Below are 9,855 nucleotides of genomic sequence, written 5' to 3'. Positions count from 1 at the left end.
AGTCCATTCAGATGTGTGTGGACCATTCTCGACAACATCCATGACTAAACACAAGTATTATGTTATATTTGTTGATGACTTTTCTCGAAAATGCTAAATATTTTTTATGCAGAAAAATGATCAAACCTTCACAAAGTTTTGTGAGTTTAAAGCATTGGTGGAGAAAGAGTCAGGCAAGAAGGTTAAAGATCTATGAAGTGATAACGATGGTGAGTATGTCTCAAACGAGTTTAAGAACTTCTATGTAGTGGAAGGGATTAAATGTGAGTTTAAGACACCCCATAACCCTCAGTTGAATGGGGTGGCCGAGAGGAAGAATAGAAGCATAGTAGGGGTAGCGAGGGTGATGTTACATGATCAGGGTCTCCCACTACACTTGTGAGCTGAGGCATGCCACACAACGGTTTATGTTCAGAACTGTAGCCCACATCAGATACTTGAGATGAAGATACCAGAGGAGGATTATTCCAGTAAGAGGCTAGATGTTGGTCACTTTAGGATTTTTGTGTCATTAGTATATTGCCATGTGACTAAAGATGCAAGGAAGAAGCTTGAGCTGACATCAAAGTTTGGGATATTTGTGGGGTATAGTAATAAACCTCATAACTATTGGGTGTACTTGCCGACCAACAAGATGACAGTGGTTCGCAAGGATGTCAGATTCGATGAGTAGAAGGCCATGCGAGTTTCCCTTGAGAGAGAGCTTCAACTACATGCAATTGAGGAGATTTTAGCTCGTAAGGTTGAGGAGCCTTAGATTTATGTGAAGCAACCACATGCAAAGGATCTGGGAGTGGAGACATCCACTCATGCAAAGTCTTCCAGGGATGGGAGAAAGCACACCAGAGAGGCAGATAGATTGTTGTCAGATGCTAGAGAGAATGTGGGAGCACCCACATCATAGCACAGACAGGGGAGGTCACATGATAGGTACACTTGATACATGTCTCTTATGAGCGGATTTGTTGTGTGATAGAGCCATCTTCCTTTGAGGAAGCAGTGCAACAACTGATTTGAGTTGATGCCAAGGTGGAGGAGTATGACTCCATAGTTCGTAACAATGTTTGTGATGTGCTCCCGAGACCGAAGGATAAGTCTGTGGTGAGCTCCCGTTGGCTTTACAAGGTAAAGCAAGCTACAGATGGTAGTGTGGAGAAGCATAAGGCTAGATTTGTGGCTCATGGATTTTCATAGGTAAAGGGGATTGACTATGATGAGACCTTTGCTCCAGTTGTACGGTACTCGTTGATCAGATCTATATTGGCACTATCAACACGGATGAGTTGGAAGATGCATCAGATGGATGTAAAGATAGCCTTCCTTAATGGCACGATTGAGGAAGAGGTGTACATAGAGCAACCTGAAGGTTTTGAAACCTTTGACCGCGAGTCACATGTGTGCCGACTCAAGAGAGCATTGTATGGTCTGAAGCAATCACCTCGTGCTTGGTACACCAGGATAGAAAACTACTTCACCGGGTTGGGCTTCACGAAGAGTGAACTGGATGCGAACCTGTACCACATAGTGGTGGAAGGTAAACTATTGATCATTGTACTTTATGTTGATGATCAACTAATCAAATATTGCAAGGAGGACCTTGCAAGAGAGTTTGAGATGAAGGACTCAGGGCTCCTGCATTACGTTTTGGGCATGGAAATATGGTAAGGTGATGGGGAGTTGTTTGTGTCTCAAAGAAAGTATGCCAACGAGATACTCAAGAGGTTCCACATGGAGAGCTGCAAGCCTATGAAGACTCCTCTAGCTGGTAATTAGAGGAAGGAGGATGTTACTTTGGGAGAGGTAGTGGAAGTTATTTTTTATAGACCGCTTCTGGGTTCACTCATGTACTTGGTGAACACATGACCAAATTTATGCTATGCAATTAACCAATTGAGTCAAGCGATGGTTAGGCCTACCAAGATGTATTGGAAGGTAACAAATCATGTATTGAGATACCTCAAGGGGACTTCTTAATATGGATTATGGTACAAACGGATAGATGGAGTGAAGATTCAAGGCTTCACCGATGCAGATTGGGCAGGGATTCCATCCGACAGGAAGAGCACATCAGGAGGGATATTCGGTATTGGGTCAACAACAATTTCTTGGTACAATAGGAAACAACGATTGGTCACACTCAATTCGGCATAGGCAGAGTACATGGATGCAAGTCAGGAAACATGTGAGGCCATCTAGATGAGGAAGATCCTGGTTGGTTTGTTTGGTCAATAGATGGATCCGACAATGATTTACTGCGATAATTAGAATTGTATCAAACTCTCCAAAAATCTATGATAGGTCCAAGCACATTGATATCTGATATCATCATCTCAGAGATTGTGTATTGAGGTGGATCATGTTGTTAGAGTACATTCCCACGGAGGAGCAAGTTGCTGACATTTTGAATAAGGCATTTTCAAGATGTAAATTCGAGTTTCACAGAGACAGGATCGGGGTAGTAGATAATCATTTTCTTGTTGAGAGGGAATGTTGAGAAATAACAACAAGAAATTCCAGTTTAATTTGTCCTTGAATTAAAATAATGAATTAAAATCGAATTCTATTCTCATAGCAACTTGTAACTAGTTAATTAAGTTTAATTAACTTAATTAGCTTAGAAATTCCAAGTTGGAAGTCATTTTGTAGTCATGTATATGTTATCCCTAAATTTTAGGGGTCCAAGATGAGTTTAAATTGAGTTGTAATTAGATAACTCAGTTTATCGAGTTATGGTTAGTTAAATTAGTTCTAATTGTTTGTGGAACTAATAGAGGACTAACAGTTAGTTGGTGCACTAGTGCATCCACAAGTTTTACTCTAGTTAACTGAAGATCCCCTCATGAGAAACTCATGCATGTCAGTTTAGAGAAAGACCCAGTTGAGACTAGAGTGTAGGGAAAGTGTACTATCAGTTGTATGATTTACTGAGTTGTAAATATCATGTGTGCAATCATAGAAGGACCTATATTTGGATTGCAGAGTTATTCATCCTAGGAATTATGCAAGGAAATAGGGGCTTGGTAGGAAGTGGAAATTGGCTAAGTGTTGGATAATAACGGGCTTGTGAGGTAGAGAGTTGAGCAAACTTGTGTGGAATTGTTCTAATGAGAACAAGTTTTGTATCTTCGCTCATATTTATTATTTAATGCAATACAGATAGGCGGGGTTTTGAGCAGTGGCTTTCCCCAAGGAAAAATTATTGTGTTATGTGCCATTGATTTGTCTTCTTCTTGTTCATATTGTTTTCATCGATCTATTGGCTTCCGTTGGTTGAAAGTAGAAGTATATTCTTGTCCTGTGCTTTAGTAGATTGGATGAGCTTTTGAATCTACAGGAAATTCTATGAAGAGCCCATTATTTCATTGTGTTCATGGAAAGATGCATCTATGATCATCATGTTCCTATGGCACGTGCTAAATTTCCTATTTAGAAGGTTCAAAGAATTTATTAATGTTATATTGTTGTTGTAATAGGATATCGAAGTTATGCACTTAGAAAACAAAGAGCTTTGTATGGATGTTTATGGTGGAAAACAACTAGTGGTAAAATTGTCAGTGATTTATTTTCACAATGTTTTGTCAGAAACTCAAATTTGCAGGCTCTCTTGGTATTGCAATGTCAATTTCTAATTGTGTAGTGTTCCATATTGTATTTGTCCAATGACGATGGCATGCATTGATTTGTGGCATAATGGCATTACTCTGCATTGTGTTATTTGAAAAAATTTCCGAGCAATTAAATATTTAAAATATGGCAAGCATTTCAAGATTAGAAAAAAAAATTGTGTTAAGGAGCAATTTTAATAAAACCCCTTCATATAACCAAAGTTTACTTGTTAATAATGTTTGGTTGGTTGGTAAAGCAGGGTCATTATTAGTTTTTTTTCCAAGAGAAAAATAATCTTTATATAATATATATTTTCTTTTAAATAATATAAAATATTTGCTCCATTTTTTTTGTTCTTTATCAATTTAGGGTGTGGAGCCACAACTCACTTTTCATAATATTTCTTCTTTTGCTCTCAGCAGAATATTAGTAGGCACTTGGAATGTTGGTGGAAATGTGCCACCCAATGATTTGGATATTGAGGATTGGCTAAGTAATCAAGAGCAAGTAGATATGGTTTAAAAGGACACGAAAGAAGCAACAAGAATGAGCACTGGCCCAACTCATTTTCACAATCAAGATCAATTTGATGTCTCGTCAATAAAACAATTGTCAATAACTTTCTAGCAATAAAAAATTAAAAGAAGGTCAAAACAACTAAAAAAGAAGCACAATTTGGAACCCAATAACAACAACAACATGGGGTTTGTTGGTTGTTGAGCCTTTCTTTGGATTCTAGTGTAACGTTGAGCCTTTCTTTGGACATTTCACCTAAAAAATGCAAGGATTGGTGTTCAATCGACGATTCTCAATGTCTTGATTTTGTGGTGCTTGGGAAGGAGATTTTGTCTTGCAGATGACACTGGTTCTCCCCTTGACTTTGGCAACTTGAACTTCACAAAAGTCAGATCTGCATTCTTGACTCTAGACAGATGAAGATGTTGTCGATTTGTAAATTCTATAGTAGCCATTTCTATGTCACAATACACAAACATCATGGGCGAGTTTGCAGTTCCTTCATCGCCTTCTGCGATTTGTCTCAAGACAATATCAAACACTTTGCAGTCAAATGGAATTTCATCCGATGTAATGGCATTATGTGGCTTGGGTACAAAGATTACTGCTAATTTTCATTGTAAAGGTCGTACAAATATTGAGGGGATGGAAGGCACGCCGAATTTCACGGAAGTGCAGCTGAGCTGTGTGTCATCACTATCATCGGTCGATAATTGCAAAAAATGCTTGAATGCCTATTTTACATTTCTTCACAACCTTGAAGGTGTACAAGATAAGGTGACCTTAAGCATATGCACGGATGCTACCTTTGTTACCATAGTGAGCTATGGTGATTCAAACTTTGCAAACGACAAATCAAGATGTTTTTTTAATGCTCAAGGCCTCGAACATCAACCCATATCACAAAGAAATGGAACCGTATTTGCAGTATATAGAATTGAGATAGTCAGTGTTGACTTTGATAACGAGTTATAATAAATTTTTTCTATATATTTTTAACTAGTTATAATAATTTTTTCTTTGTATAGAATTGAAATAGTATATCGACATGGAGTATGTCGTAAAATTGTTTTTGCTTGGCTAAGAGCTCGTCTTTTTCGGACGTAAGGAAACAGGGTAACGGTCCAAGACCCAGAGGCATCTGGCAGGAGTGAAAGCCTGCTCCCTTACGGACCACCAGCGGGTTATTACAGGTGGCGTGGTTTTCCTTGATAACAGTGATGAGTCAATCCGGAGATGGCTGTCCTCACTGTTGATTTGACACCTGAATTTGATAAGTTTACCACCTTCCCAGAAAAAAAATTAAAAATTGAAATAGTATAGTGTTGACTTTGTTAACAGCTACACACTGATTCAAAACCCCTTAATGTCTATGTTATCGGGATTCAAATCCTCGTAATTGGCCAAAGGCCACGTATTAAGTTTAACAATCGAGAGGCAAACAAGATATTGATACTACTTACGGGAACAAACACTGCTAGCTGGAACTAGGTGAGCCCTCCACAGTAATCTAGTTAACAACCATACTAAACCAAATTATTCTTGTTTGGAACAACGAGCTTGCGTTCATGGAGAGGACAGCGTAGTGGATCGAAGGTTTTTGGATGCACACAAGCTGAATCAAAACCCATAACGATACGTTGAAGAATTTCATTAAGATACCAAGTTCATTATAGAACATGTGCCATAAAAAGAAGTTGCAAGAGTCCATTTTTTTTGTGTTACAGTTTACAATGCAGATCCACTTCACCACCACCCTCCAATATGCGTTCTACTGTAAGGTTGTTTCATTCTAATAGCACTGTGGTAACCACTGCCGGCAATCAGAAGCAATGCACACAAATTATAACGCTCAAATCTCAAGCAACCATTGCAGACATTGCAATATTGTGTAGGGAAAACCGATTGAAGGATGGAGTGAGTGTTTTAATTGATTTGTACAGACAGGGGATTCCATTGGATTGGAACGCCTATGCTCCTCTCATACAAGCCTGCACCAACTTCAAAGCTCTGCAACAGGGCAAACAGCTCCATGCCCACATGCTCACTAATGGGATTCAGCAGGACGTCTTCATAGAAACTAAGCTTGTGGGTTTGTATGCCATTTGTGGATATTTCGAGTTTGCACGACAACTGTTTGACAAAATACCTCAACGAAATATTTTCTGCTGGAATGGAATGATCAGAGGATATGTCGTTCATGGGCATTATGAGGAAGCCCTTGCACTTTTTTATGAAATGCGAGCAGCATGTATGCAGGCAGATAATTATACTTTGCCCTTTGTTCTCAAGGCATGTGCTGATCTGGTCGACCTGCAACGGGGCAAGGACATCCATTATTATGCAACTAGAAGTGGACTAGACTCGGATGTTTATGTGGGAAATGCTCTTGTAGCCATGTATGGTAAATGCGGGGAGATTGAGTATGCACGCCAAGTGTTTGAAAAGATGCCTAAAAGAGATCTGGTCTCATGGACTGCATTAATTGCAGGGTATGCGCAGAATGGACAAGCAAATGAGTCTCTGAAACTCTTTTGTCTGATGAGACTGGAAGGCGTCAAACCCACCTCGGTCACAGCAGCCAGCGTTCTTCCAGCATGCGGCTATTTAGCCGCTCTTCAACAGGGTAAGCAGTTTCACAGTGACATAATCAAGAGAGGATTTGAATCGGATGTTTTTGTGGGAAGTGCCCTAGTAGACATGTATGCAAAGTGTGGGAGTATAGAGTTTGCACGCGAGGTGTTTGAGGCAATGCCTTGTAGAAACGTAGTTTCTTGGAATGGGATGATTGCAGGGTATGGACAGAATGGACATGATATTGCAGTATTGGAATTCTTTCATCAAATGCAGAAGGATGGTGTCAAACCCAACTGGGTTACCGTTGCTAGTGCTCTTCCGGCATGTGCCCGTTTATCTGCTTTACAACAAGGTAAAGAGATCCATAACTATATCATTAGAAATGGCTTTGAATCTGTTGTTCTTGTGGGGAATGCTTTGATTGATATGTATGCTAAATGTGGCAGTATAAGATTTGCACGCCTTGTGTTTGACAAAATGTCCCCGAGAGATGTAGTATCATGGACTACAATGATTGTTGGGTATGGCTTGCATGGGTATGGTGAAAATGCCCTCAAAATCTTTTATCAAATGCAACTGGCAGACATGAAACCAGACCACATTACCTTTGTTGGTGTTCTATCAGCATGCACCCATGCTGGATTGCTCGATAAAGGCTTGCAATACTTTGACATCATGAAAATAGATTATTCAATCTCACCCAGAGTGGAGCACTATGCATGCATTGTTGACCTTCTTGGTCGTGCCGGGAACCTTCAAGAGGCATATGACTTTATCAAAGAGATTCCCTTTGAACCTGGTCCTGTTGTATGGGGTGGATTGCTGGGTGCGTGCAGAATTCATTCTAATGTTGAGCTCGGGGAACGCGTGGCAAAACTCCTCTTTGAGATAGAGCCCAATAATGCCGGCAACTATATACTTCTGTCAAACATCTATGCTGAAGTTGGCAGGTGGCAGGATGTGGCAAAAATTAGAATGATGATGAAAGAAAAGGGTTTGAAAAGGAGGCCGGGTTGCAGCTGGATTAAGGTCAAAAATAGGGTTCATGCCTTCCATGCTGGGGACACATCTCACCCACAATGGGGAAATATCTTTGCAATGTTAGAGGTCTTATCCCAGCAAGTTAAAGATGCAGGGTATATGCCCAACACTCGTTTTGCGCTCCATGACATTGAGGAAGAGGAGAAGGAATACCTTCTTTGCAGTCATAGTGAGAAGTTGGCAATTGCCTTTGGACTTATTAACACGTGCCCTGGTACTCCTCTTCATATCATAAACAATCTTCGGATGTGTGGCGATTGCCATAGTATCACCAAATTTATCTCCAGAATTGTTGAGAGAGAGATTATTGTTAGGGATGCAAATCGATTTCATCATTTTGAAGATGGATTGTGTTCCTGTGGGGACTATTGGTGATCTTCATTTAAAGGAGCAAATCTTTTGCAATAGGAGAATCCCATGCAAGTTGCTTACCTTGTATAAGCACTAAGATTTTGGAAAGAAAAGGTTTCTACAAGACTCACTGTTTTTCGGAGGTAAAGAGTTCTTGTGGTGAATCATGTCTGGTTTCTTTTCAACTAGTAGTCACAAGATCAACTTTATCCTTGCATTAGATAACAGAAGCCCATGTATCCTTAACACCATACACAATTGTAGAATTGAGACTTCTGTGATCCATATCAAGTTATGAGGAAAAATTTCAGCATAAATATATCATAATGTGATTTACGCCGGAAAATTTTCTCATAACCATACACAATTTCACACGTATTTCCTTTTGTGTCTTATTTGCATTTCATTATTTGCTAGGGTCCATTCCCTCATTTTTCCAGTCAATACAATATTTGGAGCCTAAGTAATCATGTGATATAGTAAATACTCACCAAGAAAACATTAGGTTGGAGGTGGAGAGCTCAGACACACAACTGACAACATGAAGGTGAAGATCCAACTCAAGGACGAGATCCCTCCCAACTATCAGAGTCAATCAGCAACGAGAGAACGTCCTTCGGGACTCCAAACATTTCTCCAACGGAAACGGTAACAAAGGTGAATCAACTTATTTTAAGATACTCTTCTTTACTTTGGAAAAACTCTCAAGTGGTGCTACGTTTGCCACTGGTTGGGTACCGAGTTTCTCGATCTAAGGGGTACCTACTTCATCCTTCATTGTGGATAAGGTGGCCTTAACTTCAGTTTTGAGGCTTGATCCTAGATGAGTTAAACAAGAAGAGATTATTTTGATGAAACATGCCTTAACTTCAGTTTTGAGGCTTGATACTAGATGAGTTAAACAAGAAGAGATTATTTTGATGAAACATGAGATGATGCGTTGGCTTAATGGTTTATGACAATCACAAAAATAAAATAAAATAATCCCAGAGTGGATTGTTGTTGATTCCTTGGGTTATTTCAGGGAGAATTTGGTGTTGATCCAACTGAGTGCATGGTGTTGTGCAAATGTTTTTGTTACAAACAGTATTCACTAATTATAAAGCGTCCGATCAAAATAGAAGTAGGGAAGTAAATCCATATAGGCTTAATAAATTATAATTTGTAATAATGAATAATATGAGATATGATTTACAAGAGTGCTTGTGACATGTAAACAAACATTAACTGTTACAAGGGTGAAGTGTTATGACCCTTGGTTTATTTAGTATATTATTATTGTAGCTTCATGACCCGGATTATCCACAGTTTCTTGTTCATTCTGCCAACGTTTCAAACCCCAAAGGGGGTCCATCATCAGGACAAAACAGAAAGAATATGAATAAGAAATTATTATTGAGAGAAGAGAGCAAGCGACCTAGTTCTGATCCTTAGAAAAATGTTAACAATAGAAGTTTTGATCTATGTAAGAATACCCGATTTACCTTAATTATTGGAGTAAAAAGTTTGATTATGCCATTGGTAACACCCCGGGAAAGTTCATCACTACAAGCTTAGAGACAAGGAGGAGGATCATTGCCACCTTTGTTTGAATTCATGTTTATATAACTGATAATAATGATCTTTATGATAAACTTATTCTAGAGTCTGAGAACTACAACTAGACATAAGTTTTGGATTGTGAACATATTATGTTCCTTGCATCTTCTTCTATGAGCATAGGCATATGGTAAATTCTTGCCCAAAGGAAAATGTCTCTCAAAT

The 9,855-nt window shown here is 39.1% G+C and overlaps 1 pseudogene; it reads left to right on the top strand.

Annotated features, from left to right (window-relative positions):
• Nucleotides 1-5,487: 5,487 nt before the first annotated feature.
• Nucleotides 5,488-8,902, top strand: LOC149227393 (pentatricopeptide repeat-containing protein At3g12770 pseudogene; annotated as a pseudogene).
• Nucleotides 8,903-9,855: the final 953 nt, after the last annotated feature.

Source organism: Pinus tabuliformis, chromosome J, assembly GCF_031772625.1.
Source record: "Pinus tabuliformis cultivar Carrire ecotype Pingquan chromosome J, CPIR1, whole genome shotgun sequence".
NCBI classification, from domain to species: domain Eukaryota; kingdom Viridiplantae; phylum Streptophyta; class Pinopsida; order Pinales; family Pinaceae; genus Pinus; species Pinus tabuliformis.
This window is presented reverse-complemented; position numbering and strand designations above follow the sequence as displayed.